Source organism: Ischnura elegans, chromosome 3, assembly GCF_921293095.1.
Source record: "Ischnura elegans chromosome 3, ioIscEleg1.1, whole genome shotgun sequence".
Classification (NCBI taxonomy): domain Eukaryota; kingdom Metazoa; phylum Arthropoda; class Insecta; order Odonata; family Coenagrionidae; genus Ischnura; species Ischnura elegans.
In genome coordinates this window covers 111370211-111387021 of record NC_060248.1, presented here as the reverse complement: position 1 = coordinate 111387021, position 16811 = coordinate 111370211, and the positions used below count along the sequence as shown (strand labels likewise).

At 39.1% G+C, this 16811-nt stretch overlaps 1 protein-coding gene and 2 non-coding genes across 5 annotated transcripts in view; 1 reads left to right on the top strand and 2 right to left on the bottom strand.

The window, feature by feature from the left end:
• The window catches only part of LOC124156362 (rhotekin-like), a 585015-nt gene that overhangs the window by 492142 nt on the left and 76062 nt on the right, over positions 1-16811 (bottom strand). The gene's annotated exons all lie outside the window — the stretch shown is intronic.
• Trnaf-gaa lies at positions 3645-3717 on the bottom strand. The gene has a single exon. It is a non-coding gene; the product is annotated as a tRNA-Phe (tRNA).
• Positions 5227-5299, top strand: Trnaf-gaa. The gene has a single exon. It is a non-coding gene; the product is annotated as a tRNA-Phe (tRNA).

Here is a 16811-nt window from a genome sequence, read left to right as displayed (position 1 = left end):
ACAATTCATTTAAAACTTATGCATGCATCTGTTTCAGTTAATTCACTGCAAGAAAGATACTCTTCGCAGTCATTATGTTTTTGAATATCTCCTATAAGTTGAAAAACGCACCTAGATTCATCGACCACTTAAAGCAAAGTACCGTCGTCAGCCATCTCAATAACAGTTCATTAGCATAATACACCACAGAGTTAATATAAAGAGAGTTCATTCGCTAGTGCCGTCACCGCTAGCGTCGAATTCAAAGAAATTTCACAAGAAAATTTTAGCAGCGAATCGTGGAGTCTAGAAATATTCCTACTATGTTAATGTATATTTACAGACTCGCTGATAGAACCTTGCCTTTTGGTCATGTTTTCCATACAACATTTCCATTTCAATATACGATTTTCTCGCAACAGATGATTGCGAATCCGCGAGGTCGCGACCGCGGCCGAAGGCGAAAGTGCTTCAATAGAGTTCCCTTTCGCGGGTGAGGCGGGGGGGGGGGGGGGAAGGGGTGGCAAGATGGAGGGGAAAAAGCGGGGGTGTAGTGAGAGGGGGGGAGACAGAGAGACAGAGAGAAAAAAGATGAATGCTGCGCGTAAACGCTCTATTCGTCCCGCTCTCAAGACGCGGTTTGAAACACGATACACTCCGTGCGGTCGTAGGCTCATGAAGAGACGTGGTTAGGTCGTGAGGACCCGTAACTATGTCAACCGGCTGGCTGGAGATAGGAACAATGTGGTCTCGGGCAATGACAGAAATCGACAGCGGAAAATACGTTTGAATTCAGTTGTCTTCACCCAACTTTCGCGCAATATACACGTGATACTAAACTTCATGCAACGACGGTCTTACGGGAAGATTAAGGGCAAGTTTCGGAGAGTCTTACTGCAAGATAAGCGAATAAAGCACGGAAACCTGATACTACTTGGGTGCCGTGCTGCTGACACTGAAAATTAAGATCGCGACTATCCTAGAATATTCTCAATATCAGAACTAGGTTGCATACTCAAAACTGAATATTAGTTTGTTGAAGTTATTTCGGGTTTCCCACCGGATAAGGTTCTCCATCTCTGCCGACGTTTCGATGGTCGTGTCGTCCATCGAAACGTCGGCAGAGATGGAGAACCTTATCCGGTGGGAAACCCGAAATAACTTCAACAACATCATACGCCGGGAAAACCTCAGATCTGAATATTAGTTTTATAACTCTTAATCGTTAGAGCTAGGTTTTTAATCGTTAATTACCAATTCTCACCGTAGTAACAGTCGCCGTGGACTCCTATGTGCGTCGTAATAAATACGCCTGGACGCCACCGCCATAGAGTGTTTACTGCCAGCGCACACGCCAAAACACCGAACCCACGAAACGTCTATATAATTTAATTCCATTCTTAAACTCAATTTTACCTAGAAATCAAACGCCAAATTTAAGCCTTCTATTGCGGCTCGCTTCCTATATTTTCATTGTGTTTATATGGCCTCGGTTCACAATATTCCATCGCCGCGTGATTTAGGAAGGTCAAACATAAAAAGAAACAGTATTATGGGTAGTATAGCAGTAAAAGTAGAAAGATAACGTGGACACCGACGCTTACACCCACTAAGTCGTGTATATATCCTAATAACAGCAACAATAATCCATTTAAATTGCAGCAATAAAATGTATAATGGGACTAGAGTCGCACCACGAAACCGTCAGGGTCGAAAAAACTGTAATTAACGAGTCAAGAGTTTTGATTCTCGTTCCACCAGCATTGAACAAGAAATTAAAAAAGATTTCAAGGCAAACAAATGGCAGCTGAGAAACTAAAATATCTTAATAATTAAACTGGCGAATCACCATTTTAATAAATAGTACTACCTAACTACAGAAACATAATATTGCCTTAGGGACACATGACAATTAGCGTTATTACACAATACAAGACAGGAAAAGAATGCAAGGAAAATACGAGATAATAAGTCGTTAAAGGTTAAGGGGAATACCTACATATTGAAAACGTGAGTTAAAGGTTTTTTTTCAGTAGTCACCTATTGAGCGAGTGACCTCTTACTTACCACTTAAAAACCGTCATCTATTAATCTAATATTGACGATTCTATTAAGGGTTGAACACTTACATTTTAAAGTTTTACCCAGCCGCATAATTCCAAAAGCCGGCTGATCTGGAAAGATCTTAACCTAATCTATACCTACAAATATGATCCAGTCCACATTATCCAAATATGAGATGGCTTCAATTACTTCCTAACTCCTCCAATCATTAGCTTAGAAATAGACTCGTGCGAAGTACTAGTTTTCAACAAAGCAGGTCATGAAATACGTAGTAGAGAAAAAGATTTTCAGAGAAGATATCTGTCAATTAAGGACGACTTTCAGTACATGAGAGGTCAATTGAATTCTTAAGGGCACATTTCTTCCTCATTGGACAACATTTCACATCATTCCGTGAAGAAAAATGCAATACACACCGCAATGGCCTCAAGCCTCAAAGATTGCCTCATCGAATACACGTCGAGCCGAGCTACATTTAAGCTGAAATGGCACCCCTCTAGGGAAAGCGAGGAAAGCGCAACAGTCAATAAGGTCTCCAGAAACGTGCAAGTATCGTATCGATATACAGTAATTCTCAAACAGTTTCTCATTATCTGCAAGTGAGATCCCAAAGTAGAGCAAATATTCCCCGGGGAGCAAAGATGCACCACGCTAAGCTTCAAATGTACTATCAGTCTTAGGAATAGGCACCGACTCCGATTGCTATTTTTCGAAAAACGATAGATCGAGACGGAATGATCTGAACACGGAAAAGAATTCATAACTTTCAAAATCAATTATACATTTTAAAAAATTCGATAAAACGGCATGCTCCTAAATTCAAAGCATTACTTCGAACCGCGCAGTCCGGGATAAAATCATAGAAATGGGAGGATGAGATAATGGAAGCATTGAAATAATTAGATGTATTAAAGAAAGTAGGTGGGCATACGGTTTTATAGGTTATAGTTAATAGACAAGAGGAAGTCGATTATCCAATAATTGAACTATTTCACGAAATTATAATAATAATAATAATAATAATATCGTTTATTTTCGTAGGCACTGGGGCCCATAAGAAAATATAAGTACATCTTTCTACATTTCACATTGAGATAGATAAATAAAATAAAAAGTAAATAAATATATATACATATACAGACAAATTTGAACAGTGCATATCGCCTAGTACATGAAAGAAACAATACAATAATCTTGTGAGAAATTGTGAGCGCATAAAGAAAAAAAATACAGGAATTACAGACAGCATAAAAATTACAAGAAATATAAAAAAAAACAATTAAAAGAATTATAATATTTTATTAGCTAATTTTGTTGCATATTTCTGATTCTTAAGATGCAACTTTTTTACATTACGTATATTGCGATTGGAAATTTCATCTCCATTAAATTCACTGCTGAAGAAGTAGGCGGTACGTATTACGATTCTTATAAAGTCCAATTTACTAGAGAAATTAATTCAAATTGGTGAAAGTTCCGGGTTCCAGTTATTATACGATTTAAGTTATATAAATAATGCAGTGACTGAAAGAAAATTAGATTTGTGAAAGTTGCTATCATTTGTCACGAGGGTAAAAATGCAACAAGAATAACAAAAGTACTGCCGAAACCCGGGATCGAACCAGGGACCTTTAGATCTTCAGTCTAACGCTCTCCCAACTGAGCTATTTCGGCGGACAATCTTCACTTCCGGTAGTAAGGAAGCTACATGCAGGGGTTTTTCGATATATCGATATATTTATTAGCCTTGGTTCAATCCCACACACGCATGAGCTAAGAGGGGACTGTGATCACGTGTTCTCTTCAAGTCTTGTGCATGAATAGGAACGAGAGTGGAACTGACTAAGAACCGAGACGGATTTACAAAAATGGAGCAGATAGTTTTGTCGGCGGGCAGGAGGCTGCCGGGTGAGATTCCGCAAAACGGAACCGTTCGGAATGAGACGTGATCGCAGTTGCCACTCGCGGCAACACCCCTGCGGCCAAATAATAAACGATCCTGCAGAGGGCGTGGACGCAGATCATTCACGAGAGGTATGGCGCAAATTTTCGCCGCGTGAGCCAAGATTGGCCGCAATGTGACATCAGCCTCTGATTTCGCGCAGCAAAATCGGTTGCCCGAGGTAGGAAGGCAAGACGAAATCATCCAATCCACATGGGTTAAAAGCTATGGATAGAAACGCCTTCACGATCGTAAAATTCACTCAAATCGTAATATACGCTCAGGAACAGATCCGTGATCATGGACACCACTTTAAATGGGAATCCACAAAATCTGACTGAAAAGTCCACAGATCATATAGTGCATAGCTAAGGAAAGATTTTTCTAAGTAATAATAATAAGTAATTTATAAACACTAACTGATTGTGAGACACTTAAAAATGATGTGGCTTCTCAGATTTTCGAGAAATGAATGATGATTTTCCATCGCGTCCAGCTTTGTCGTGCACAACAGTTTCACAAGCGAGTCACTAGCAAGGCAGTTGGAGCATTCTCCAGGTGCATTATCTCAAGAGTATGAAGACACCAAATGGATTACAGGCGAAACGGTTGACTACTGCATAGCTGGACGTTATGTAACCCGAAAAAATGGAAAATCTCTGCAAATTTATGTGAAAGCACAGAAAAGCGTCATGTAGTGGAGCGAAGAAAGTTTTTAAGGGGATCAAGATCTTCAAGATCTTATTTTATTTGAAATACGCAAGGATTTAATTAGGAATTAATAAGGTTTTTTAATAGAGGCGCAAGTCATGACGAATTAAAAACGAAAATTTTAACACAGAGAATAAGAAATTGTATATTTCATGGAACGATTCAACAAAGAAAATTTTCTTGGATACCAAATTTTAAAAAATTGGATTTTACTCGAAAATTTTCAAACAAGTTTTTTTTAAATATTACGGAGGAAAAGTATGCCCCAAGGAAATAAAAATACACATAACGCAGACAATAGACGGATTACTTAGTTAGGACTATGAATGCACAATTACGCTGTCCCCCGTTTGCCGAGGTAATTAGGTCGTAATAGTCGGTTGACCGTTCGACTGAACTTTGTATTTGACAGAAAAACCGAGACCCTTCATCTTTTTTCAAGGTGCCACAGGAAAAAGACAGTATGGCATATTGTGAAAGATATAATTTAAACTAGAACTGCTTTTCGTAATCACTACCATTCTTCAATTGCCGGAATAGCTCAGTTGGGAGAGCGTTATACTGAAGATCTAAAGGTCCCTGATTCAATCCCAGGTTCCGGCATGTATTTTTCGTTCTTCTAGGGTCAAGTTTTTATTATAACTTCTGCTATTTCAAACTTTCCCTTCTAAAATTTATGATTTTTACTTCTATTCCTCTCTCTTGCACCATGCTTCGATTAGTACTTGGAATATCGGGTAAAAGAATTAAACCATTCCTGTAGAATGCAGCTCCTCGACGTAAAATAATTCTTCAAACTTATCTCGCACGTATTCCAAAATTATATTAGCTGAACAATCAACTTTGCATTCGTCATTAAAATTGTATAAATTTTACTTATAAACGAGTAATAATTAATTTAGTCGACTCATTCAAAAAAGTTTCCACATTCTTGTAAATCTCATTAAAGGAAGGGAGAAATATCCTGTTTCCAATTATTAAACATTCAGAAGTATTATAAATAATGCGTTAAATGAAAGAAAATATCATTTGCGAAAGTTGGACACGTTGAAAACGAGGGCAAAAATGAAACGAGGAGAATAAAAAGAACTGCCGAAACCCGGGATTGAACCAGGGACCTTTAGATCTTCAGTCGGCTGTAATCACCATTGCTGGTTGCAAGGAAGTCATATTAAGGACGTTTTCGATATTTCAGGCACTAGGACAAGTCGCGTAGGGCTTGGTTCGACCCCACACACGTATGAGCTGAAAGAAGACTGTGACCAAATGTTCCCTTGGACGCAAAAGTAAAATTACGCGCCGCCTATCTTCTATTACCATTCCTGTATTTGTAAACTTTTCAATGGAAATATGCCATACTTAACCTTATACGTAGGTTATTACATACTGCTGCATGTTGAAGTTCAGATTAGAATTACTGAAAAACGTGTTAGCGTCTCAAATCCACATCGTAGAAGACGAAAACGGGGTTGTTGATAGCTGAGCCCCACTAGGAGGCAAAAAACATTATTCATTCCTCAGCTACGAATTTTTCCCAAAGCTCTGCATGTATCTATTCTATAGAATAACGCCCTTGAACGCAATGTTAATGACTTGTAATTCGTGCGCGTCACTGTGCACGAAATTAATCGTTAGCATCAGCGCTTAAAACTGAATATTTATATCATCACAAGTTTCACAGACCAAACTGTTCAATAAGAAAGATAAAGCAACAAATATGGCGGTAGAAGACATCAGAAAACTGTATCAAACAGCGGCGCGGTTCGCTGCGAATCTGTTTGATACCACCGCGGTTGCGCGAATTTTTCCGGATGACCTCGAACTCTACCGAGATCGGGACAGTCCTCAATTATTTTCAACTTCATTCCTTCACTCTCGATTCGTTTTGCTCCCTCTCAGATAAGGATCGAGCGACCTCTGTCGTGTTCACCCGACGACCTCTCGTCACGAAAATGTTACACACTCGGAATCGCAATTCAGCTGCGGGAGCGTGTACTAACTAGTAGCACAGAGACGTCGCAGGAAGGAGAGGGCAAATAGATCGTGGAAATCCTGACAGAGCATAACTTTGACACTGACGTAAAAGGAAGGCTGTTTTGATCGAAAACTCCACACGTTTCTATAGCGGGGTCAACAGACTCCGCGAGGAGGCAGGTGTCAGGTAAGGAGGTAGTTTCGCGACTATGCGATTCAAAATAAACACTTTTCGCACATGATTTTGCACAAAATTTATTGCCATCATAGGTAGAGGCTGTAAATCTACATGGTAGCGAGAATACATATAATACAATCCTTACATCATTAAGTTATCATTTTTTCTAGGCATTTACGCCGACCGCAGTATATAGACCGATTATTGTATAAGCAACGTGATATATAACTTCAAGTACAGCATTAATTGGGTATAAGCTCAAAAATCAGTCCCACGGCGAGACTGCGTATTATTTTGGTCATACAGATTTTTGTAAAAATGATATGATAAATTCTTGCATTAATTTCGCAAAATGTATCGCATGCGAACACAATTGTTACCATCCTGATCCTGCGATAAAATGAGAGTTCTCAAATGCAGTTTCCAGAAAATATGCCGCGGAAAACCTAGTTCTTGGGCCTTTGTCAAGCCAGTCAAGAAGAAATAATTTTAAGAAAATATTTGGAAAAATTCATTAAACTGACTTTATTTCTTTGCATTATAATTATTTCCTAGACATCGAGAGGCGATATATTCTTCTTTTAATTTCTTCCTTGAAAATAAAATTGAAAAAATACTGCAAATAGGTATTTTATGTACTAGAATGTCTTCATTAGACAAGATGACGCCAAAAACAAAACAAAAGAGCACTTGGAAAATTCTAATTTCACTCATAGATCCAGTGACTGCGGCCAAGTCTCACCTTTATTTCTTCATGATAAAATCCATTTTATGGCAAAAAGGCGGGTGCGCCCGAGGAATACGAGATTCGGTGGACTTAGTGCCTCATTCCGCCGACTACGAACTTTCTGCTGACAAGACAGACACTCGGCAGAGGATGCAGAAAAATTTACTCGACTGCACTAAAAGGAAATTTTAGTAACACCATACTCATGAACAATTTTTAAAGGATATTTTGTGTAATAAGAGACAAAAGAAGAAACACGAAGCGAAAGCTGCCATTATGAAATACCATACCTTTGAATCTTCTGCGGGTAATCGTCATGGTAATCAAAACTATTTATTACCGTGGTGAAATATCCTCTGTGAAAATATTTATGTATTATACCTTCTCAACGGCTCGGCGAGGTGATATTCACCACCCATCCTTGGTCATAATCGGGTTCCCGTTTTTCAAGGAAGAGAAGGTCTTTCATTCGGTACCAACAGTATATCCTCACGAAATACCTTCTAAAATGCCACTATCGATACTTTTAAATTATTAGGGCATCCATATTATTCAACGTTGATTTTCCGGTCTAATTTATGTTTTTCAATACTCTACAAACTACCTTAATATTTTGATTAATGCTCCATACGGCACCGAAATCCCACTGTTCTCGATGTTTTTCTTTAGCAGCAGTAATCATCCTATAGAAGAAGAAAAATCACTGTAAATGTACCAAATTCATCTTTTGAGGCAATTTGCCAAGAAAAACGCACGAACGATAAGTAGTTCGCAACAGAGTAGAGAATATGATTAGTTGGGTTATCGTCGGAACTAATTGTGGCATGACAAGGAATTATTACATTAGCTCATTATTGTTACATTTGCTCGGCTTCAAGAGGTACACCCGAAGCTTTTCAAGAACACAGTGTCCTCCGGTCCGCCGCGCCGGTTTAGAAGCCTTCCCCTCTACTAGTAAGTGCAGCGAAGGGTCGTTCGCCCACCTGCACTAAACAGAGGAAAAATCCATTAGTGGAGACTGAGAGCGCGCAGCCTTCCTCTTTAACGGGGTCAGACTGGAAATAATGTGCAACATTAACTTGACAAGAAGCGCTGGGGCGAGATGGTGGCTTTGTGTGCGTAGATAAGGGAAAGAGAGCTATAGTATCCCCTTATTCCACTATGCGCCGCTTTAAGTTGACGGAGACGAATTCAGGGGAAACGTCGGAAAAAATAAATAAACGAAAGGTACATATGACACGCTGCTAACAGTTATCGCTCGGTTGCACATGCCCATTAACTGGTCCCATCTCCACTTCACGCATGATAAGTCGACGACACACTGACCCACGGTCCATGGCGGCATATCCATCAACCTTTCGGAAATCCCTCGGCGCTGTGCCCTCAGCGATTCCATTCCCTATGTTCTCTAGTCTAGCGGAGAGGATTAAACTCTCCTCCACCATAAAAATAAATGGTGGGAGTGGAGAGGGGGAGACGATTTGATAAAGCGCTGGGGCAGAACTTTCACGCAGTTGGAGCCGAACTAGCAGTCCTCACGCACCGCACCGTGGAACTAGTCGAGGGAGGAAGGGCGCAGGAGTATGACGATATGAAAGCGAACATCATTCGCGCGTGGCCCGAGGCTCCATAAGCACAACCGAGGGGGATCTCAAAAGTTCCTGTTCATCGAGATATCGGTGTATAGGAATTATCAATGTGCTGGCGTAAACACTGGCACACTTCAAAACATGCAGCGCTGATAGCCAAGGCCGTAACGTTAACAATTTACTTGGTGTCGAAGTCACCACATCACTTGGGATTGAATCACTGCGGCAGGTAACAGATAACTGCTTAGCAATTTAAGGTAGTTGATGAAGTCTTCTCGGGAAATTAAGCCGGGTCAGGATGGACATGGCTTCCAACGTTTCAATGGCCTTCTCTGCCACTCTTCAGGGCGAAGACCCCTTTCGCCCTGAAGACGATGGCAGAGAAGGCCATTGAAACGTAGCGTTGGCAGCAATGTCCATCCTGACCCAGCTAATTTCCCGACAAGACTTCAACAAGATTCGCCGGGAAAGCACCGAATCCTTCATAATTTAAGGTAGCTTCAGGCTAACCTAATTTTTCTATAAAATTTTTAATTTAAACACATTTCCTCTCTACTAAGTTGAATGATACGTATTAAGAAATGGAATTAACCCAACGAATGTCAGGTTGATAAAGCCATTGCCATCCGTTAACGACGACTGACACATGCTGCGTGCAATTAAAGCAAATATTTTTGCTGCACAACAAAGAAACCAAGAAAATTAACCAAGAAAAATTATTTGTCCTGAGTATTACGCATGGCCAATTATATATCTGAGAGCACCTATACCCTAGCAATTTTTATATATCGCTTAGATATACTTTCCACCCTGCCATAAGATCCATTGATCCTATTCCTCTTACTGTTTCTATTCATTTATAGCTTCCTTCAAACCATTTTTTCCATAAAATATATGAACTTTTTCCTAAAATGGAATCTTCTATTAGTACTTCTACTAGTCGATTATCTTCACTAGCACTTCCTCGTTCGTCATAATTTACTACTTATTTTACAGACTACATAATCCTCCATAGCCACATCTCTAATGCAAGCAGTGTATTTCCTCCTTGTTCAAGATCACGGGACATGCTGCCCAACAAGCAATAACTAATACTTCGAATAGCTCCTGAGGACATACAAAGTATTTCATATGCAGATTACTCAACGATGGGTTCAGAATGCACTCATTCATTCACAACATTCAGCCATTTTGCATACACGTACACACAGACTTCAATTTTCGATTATTCATTTATTTATTTTTTTACTCATATAGAGCATTTCTTCCAATTTACAGTGACGCAGCGACAAACTTGAAATATAAACGTTAACTATCAACACGAAGAGGACTACGGGTTTAAAAAAAAAGTAGAGAAAACAAATGCAAGGGAGTCGATTATTATCTGTCGATTAGTTTGAAACGACAATCGAAAATATGGAATGACAAAAGATGCGATGTCCGCGGAACTATATGGGTCTCTCATTGCGTCCAGCACGATTCGGAATTCCATAGGGCGTGGTAACCGAGCGAACGATGTTTTCATCATCATTTTTCGTCGAGAACGGACGCCAGGAATAGAGACTAACGAGGCTATTAATCATAGTTTCGCCTATTCCGCTTGATCTAAAAAAAAAGATCGACCATCATTAACCACGGGCAGAAAAAAGTGAGTGAAAAATCTACGCAGCGTGCCATGTTCGAACACCCTTTGAGGCTTAATGGAGACAATGAGGGCTATTAAGAGAGTCAGATCCGTAATTCGTTTGGCGATGACCTCCAGGCAGTCTAGGGACTCAATGCTCAACTGTTTCGCTGCCCCCTTTGTGATGGTCGTAAAATAGAAGACGGTGCACATAAGGCACAATATTCTTTAAAAACGATTAGCTCGTTTTTTTCACTGTTCTCCCCACTTGTATATCGGAGGCGAGGGGAAGGATGCTGAGGAAATGGCCCCAGAGGCCCGAAAAGGCGTTCCGCTCCGTTGATCATTGGGTGGAGGAGGATCTCCGCCGCCGCCAGTGCCATTAATCGGAAATGGCACTTAAAGGAAACTGCGATTCTCCTTGCTCGAGCATCACAGGTCTATGAAAAAAAGGGTTTTGACCTCGCTAAAGGGCGCAACAGGAGAAGCACCATTTTCTAAGCACAAGTACCTGTGTTTTCAGTGAAAAAATCCAAAATAAGAAATGAAGACATAATTTACATAACTTAAAATCCATTCTACTTCTAGCCTAGTATTATCGTTGCCACTCAAATACCAAACGTAACTACTCTAGCTTCTAAGGACTTTACAGAATATTTCCAGACTGATAAATAATGCCTTCTTTACCAGATCTGAAAACATAACGAAGCTGTGATAATGTCATTTAAATAGTAGCTTCAAATATACAAAGGGAAATTCGCGACAAAATGTTTTGTAGGTAGGGAGTACCATCTGAATATCTTGTAGGAAATGGGATATTAATGTATATAAAAATAAATCTACGCGTAAGAGGATGAGAAAATACGACACATTTGATTTTTAAAGCAAATATGACGTTTAATATTGTTAGCCACTCTCCCTGAGATTCTATGACCTTCCCGAAGAAATGAAGTTCTAAGGCTTTCCCTGAATGCACGTAGTTCCCAGAAGAGTAGCACCTAACATAGATAAGTGTGTATTAAAAAACGCTCCAGGGTTCAACAACATAATTGACCCAGATAATGGCGATTGGTTTGCTGAGCGAAAGTCGGTTAAAAATAAATACTCTGGATTGTTACAAAGTAATTTTACCTTAAAATTTTGGTTCAATGAAAAATGGAAACAATTGGGGTGATCTGATTTATGGAATATTTTTCTTAAGAATTGAACAAGAAGATTACTTTAAACCAACTCTCTCTTAATACGTAATAAACGTTTTAGGGAATAATTAAATTAAGGACAAGTATTTTAAACGCAAAGGTGCTAGTCAGCGTGAGTTAGCCGAATCACGGTTATGTATGAAATGAATGAAAAGCAAGCAAAGGCTGCAGGACCGGCAAAAATAACATGTGGAGAATAACACAAACACCAAATATTGAATTAGGAAAGCATATTCAGCAGGCGTTGGGAGACTTGTGGCGACTACAAACAAATGAAAAGTTCTGGCAAGGAGGAGCGAGAGAAGATCTGAGTGAAACAAGCTTGTTGATTACAAATTAATAAAACAAATTTAAGTATATCCGATGAAATATTAAAATGTACAGGGAATTGATTAATGGAGCTTAGATTTTTTGAGCTAATGTACATCATCATTGTGCTAAACAATATCCTCAAGGCAGTTTTTTTAGGGACAATGGCACAATTAAAATATTAGGTCAACAATGAATAAAAATTGGAAAATTCGAAATGACACCAAATTTAAGTTATCCTGAGAAGAAACTCAAACGAACGCCAATCTATTTTACTAGTTTGATCATGTATCTAGTTGAATATATTTTATGCGATCAGCGGTTGCGATGCTATTTTCTCATTGATACTCTTTTTATCCATTACTGATACAGTATTTGTATACTATTCGATCACACGATCCAAAAACATTATACGGAATAATAAAATTCATCCGTTTCCCAAGAAATAGAAGGAGGGAGAGATTAAAAAAAACATCATAGGAAGGAGATATAATGTTAATAGAATATAAGAGACAGATTAGCCTATCTAAATATTTATTCTGATGGGCTGCAACAGAAAATTAAACTAATAACGTAGGACGCTTGATGCAGGTAAGGAAATAAAAGTGATAAATTTGCGTTACCGTATAAATTGTAAATGTCACGCATTACTCAAGAGTGATGAACATCATAATTACCTAAGCTCAAAAGAAATTTTCCGTGAAGAGAGCTCACAGGTGTGTCCGACGGGAGGAGGTAATAGCTTTTTACGCTCTGTTTGATTCAATCAACCTGGATATAACAAGTGAAAAAACGCTGGAATGGACACGATTTTTTCATCCACACTCGCGTAAAAATTTCTGAAGGCCAAAAATTGAGTCAAAACCTACGTTGGAATCTGACTGGAAAATAGGATCAGCAATTGACCCACATAATGACATGCCTTCACGTAGTTCGCTAATCATACAAATACCTGGTAATGTTGGTGATTTGGCTATTTGGAGGAGATGACCAAAATTGAAGAGGAAGGGTAACTCGCACACGATTGGTCGGATTTTGTCATTTATTCTGTCTATTCACTAACTTCAGAAAAGGTGCTGGCGATTTCTTTACCTACAAAAATCTTAGTTGCCGCTAGGTTAGGAACCCGAGTCTCCGGATTGGGAAAGAGCATCAACATGATTCCCACATCAAGTTATATTTGACTGTATTTTACAGGATAAGGTAAAAAACCACTTGATGACCCTCAGTTAATTTAGACATACATTAATGTTCATAAAAACAGAAATTTGTCGCGAGTAAATGTACGAGACGCAGTGACCTGCATCCTAGGAATGTGCCCGGAGGCAAAATTGTGGGAAAAAGCGAGTAGGAGACGGAGGAACATTAATTCAACTCCAGGAGCACTTCCTAGGTGGCATAAAGCACTTATTCAAATGGCCGTGGTTTCAATAAAATACCTCGGCACGGGATGGGAGCAGGCTGACACTAGATGAGAGCCGAGATGGAACCGCAAAATGTTACTATTTTTCCTAGCCCGTACGCAGAGATCTCTCTTGGTCATCAGCTGAGAAAAGTCTATAAAAAATTATAAAACTAACGACTGCTATTAACCCATTTCTATATCCAATAGCTGCTTCCGTATGTCTACTAGTTAGCCGCAAAAGCAAGCTACGAAATGGATCCGATCTCAGTATCGCAGACAAATGTAAAGGCGAGATTCAACGGTACGATGCTTGATAAATGTCGTCGTTTGAGAATATCGTGTGTCAAATGACATGGGCTGAAGATAACAGCGGTGGATATAAAAACGGTGTATAAGTCAAACAGGACTAATGCATCCAAGCAAATGAAATGAAAACGATGAACAATGGAGGTAGAAACTAACAAGTAATTTGATCTACCTAACTTCGAAGAGCTACCATCAGCATGCGTACACATCGTAAGATACAACATGCTTCAAAACAAGCCGATAAGATTATTACTAGAAACTGCCTCACCATTACTTTCATATTTATTTATTTATTTGTTCGCATACATCAATACTGCCATTTTGCAGGGACACAGTAAATAAATAACAAAGAAATAATAAGACGTAAACACAACAAAAATACACACTCATATCATCAAAATAACAAGTAATATGAACACAGTAGGGGGAAATCAAGGGAAAAACTGGTGGAATTTAAGGTGTTTCGTATGTAACCTTCTATAGTAACCTCGATAAATAATGAAAATACCGAAATAATAATCGGGTTTTCCATTTTGATGAGAAAGATATTTGGTATCTTCGCGCACTCGTACAATAATATTCAAAGCAAGAAAATTTAACATGAATTAAAAATATTTAACATGAAAATTTCATAAATAATATAGCTTTTGCAACAAAAAATTAATCCAATAACATATTAAGAAACTAATTATGGAGCACTATCTATGATGACGTTTATAGTACTCTCAAAATCCATATTTGCCCTAACGCCACCGCATCATATGATGGAAGTTGCCCTTCATAATATCTAGAAGTATGGACACTTTCCACTGTTATTGATAGGATACGAAGACCTTAGAGGTTTAAAATGGAGAGATTATTTGGTTAAAAAAATTTGGAGAGGTAGTACCGAGGAGACTCTAGGCACACTTCAATTCCAATGGCCACAAAAACTAATGCTAACAATTAACAATATTTAAATCCAAATACATAGTCAGGAAAAACATTTAAATAATTTTAACTAAACAAACTAATATAATAGAGAATGGAAGATTTCAGGCTAATTTTCTGTTACTTTTATTAAAAGTGACCTCCGATAGGCAAATACACATATCCCTCTTTACATCAATCAAGCGTGGCAATATAGCAGAAATGACGATACTTAAGTCAGAATACCACTGTGGGAAAATTAATAATTCAATCCAACCACCAAAATCAAAGAAAAATTATCTCGCCATTGGAAAAGTCGTACTTAATTAAAAAAAAATATATTCCTTTTCCTCGATCAAAATCTCTTCATGTGATTAAGTTTTCATTACGGTTTTTAAAGCCTTTATATCAACTCACCAACCTGTCTGTTTGTTTGTCTGTTTGTCTGGTACAAATCTTGTAACTGAAATTTGACTCACTTCCTGTGAAGCAAAAACGCTGAAATTTTGCACACTTCTTCATTTCCGATGACAATACATGAAAATATAACTTTTTCTCTCCAACCCCCCTTTAACCACCCCCCAGTCAACCTATAGCCCCCCAAAACATGTTTTTGATCTAAGAAGTTCCAAATGGTCGATTTCCGTGTTTCGTGGCATTTTTAACAAAGGGGTAGGCATTTAAAAGCATAGGGGTGGCATTTTGAAACATAGGGGGCTTACCATTCACTGAAAATTTAATAAATATAGTGACTTTTTTAATACGTCACTTTTGGTTTTTCGGGGTCACTGAGTTTTTTTGCTTTGTGTCATATATAAACGTTGCTCATCCCCTGTAATCTAAATATAAAGGCTGGTTTTTTAAAAAAAAATTTTTATAAGAACTTATTGTAAATATATTTAATTAACAGTTTAGGCAATGCAACTATCGTTATCACGTATAAATTATTTTATAAGAGATTCATTTATATTTTTGATCAAAACATTAACAAAATGATTTTATGGTTTTGCTCATTTGGTGTGCCGTAGGGCATACAATAAATAGCCATTCGTTCATCCAGTTAGCATGCTTCAAAGGCGAGACGCCGAACATGGTACAAGGGGAGGGGTCGGAAAGAAATGGCGACAGAAAGAAGGAACAAAACCGCGATCGCGAGGAGGGGCTGGTGACTGATGCTTGTGGTCGCGCCCCTTCACTCTCCTCCCCCAAAGGCGAGGGTGGACGCACTCCCGAAGGACTTGGCCACCGAGGCGGACTAAATTCACGCCCCACTCTTGCACCCCTTACCACCCAACTTGCACACTCGCATCCGACACCAGTAAGGCGAGGCGGAGCAGAGCTGTGGGGAGAGAAACTGAGGATCTACGGCGGTAATCGCGAGGCCAATGAGCGTGGCAATTTCGAGGAATCGGATTTTATCCGATGCGAGACAATGACTACGCTAACGTATGGGACAAAAAATAATCCGCCTTGATCAAGGTCGAAATTTTTTGAGATGATATCTAGTATGCCGTTTTTTTAATAACAGCATCGAATACTTCTAACATTTTTACTGTGATTCTTAGTATAATTGCATAGTCATATTGCATACGCAGGGGTGCGCTGTTGCCCAGCGGGTACAGACTTAGCTGCTGATCGAAGAGTCCCAGGTTTAAATAGCCTGAAGCCTTAGGACAGTTACTTACTCATGTGGCCACTCAAATCCAAGTCGATTCATGGTCTCACCAACAATTTGTCTCCAGACTTCTCTGTCCTCCGCCATGACAACCTCCCTCAAGTTTTCTCATGTTTTCTACCTCTAGGTCATTCCTCTCAAGTTTTCTACCTCTAGGTCATTCCATCTTGGTCTTCCCCGTGGGCACCTTCTTTCTGGTTGCCCTTCCCCACTCTTCTTA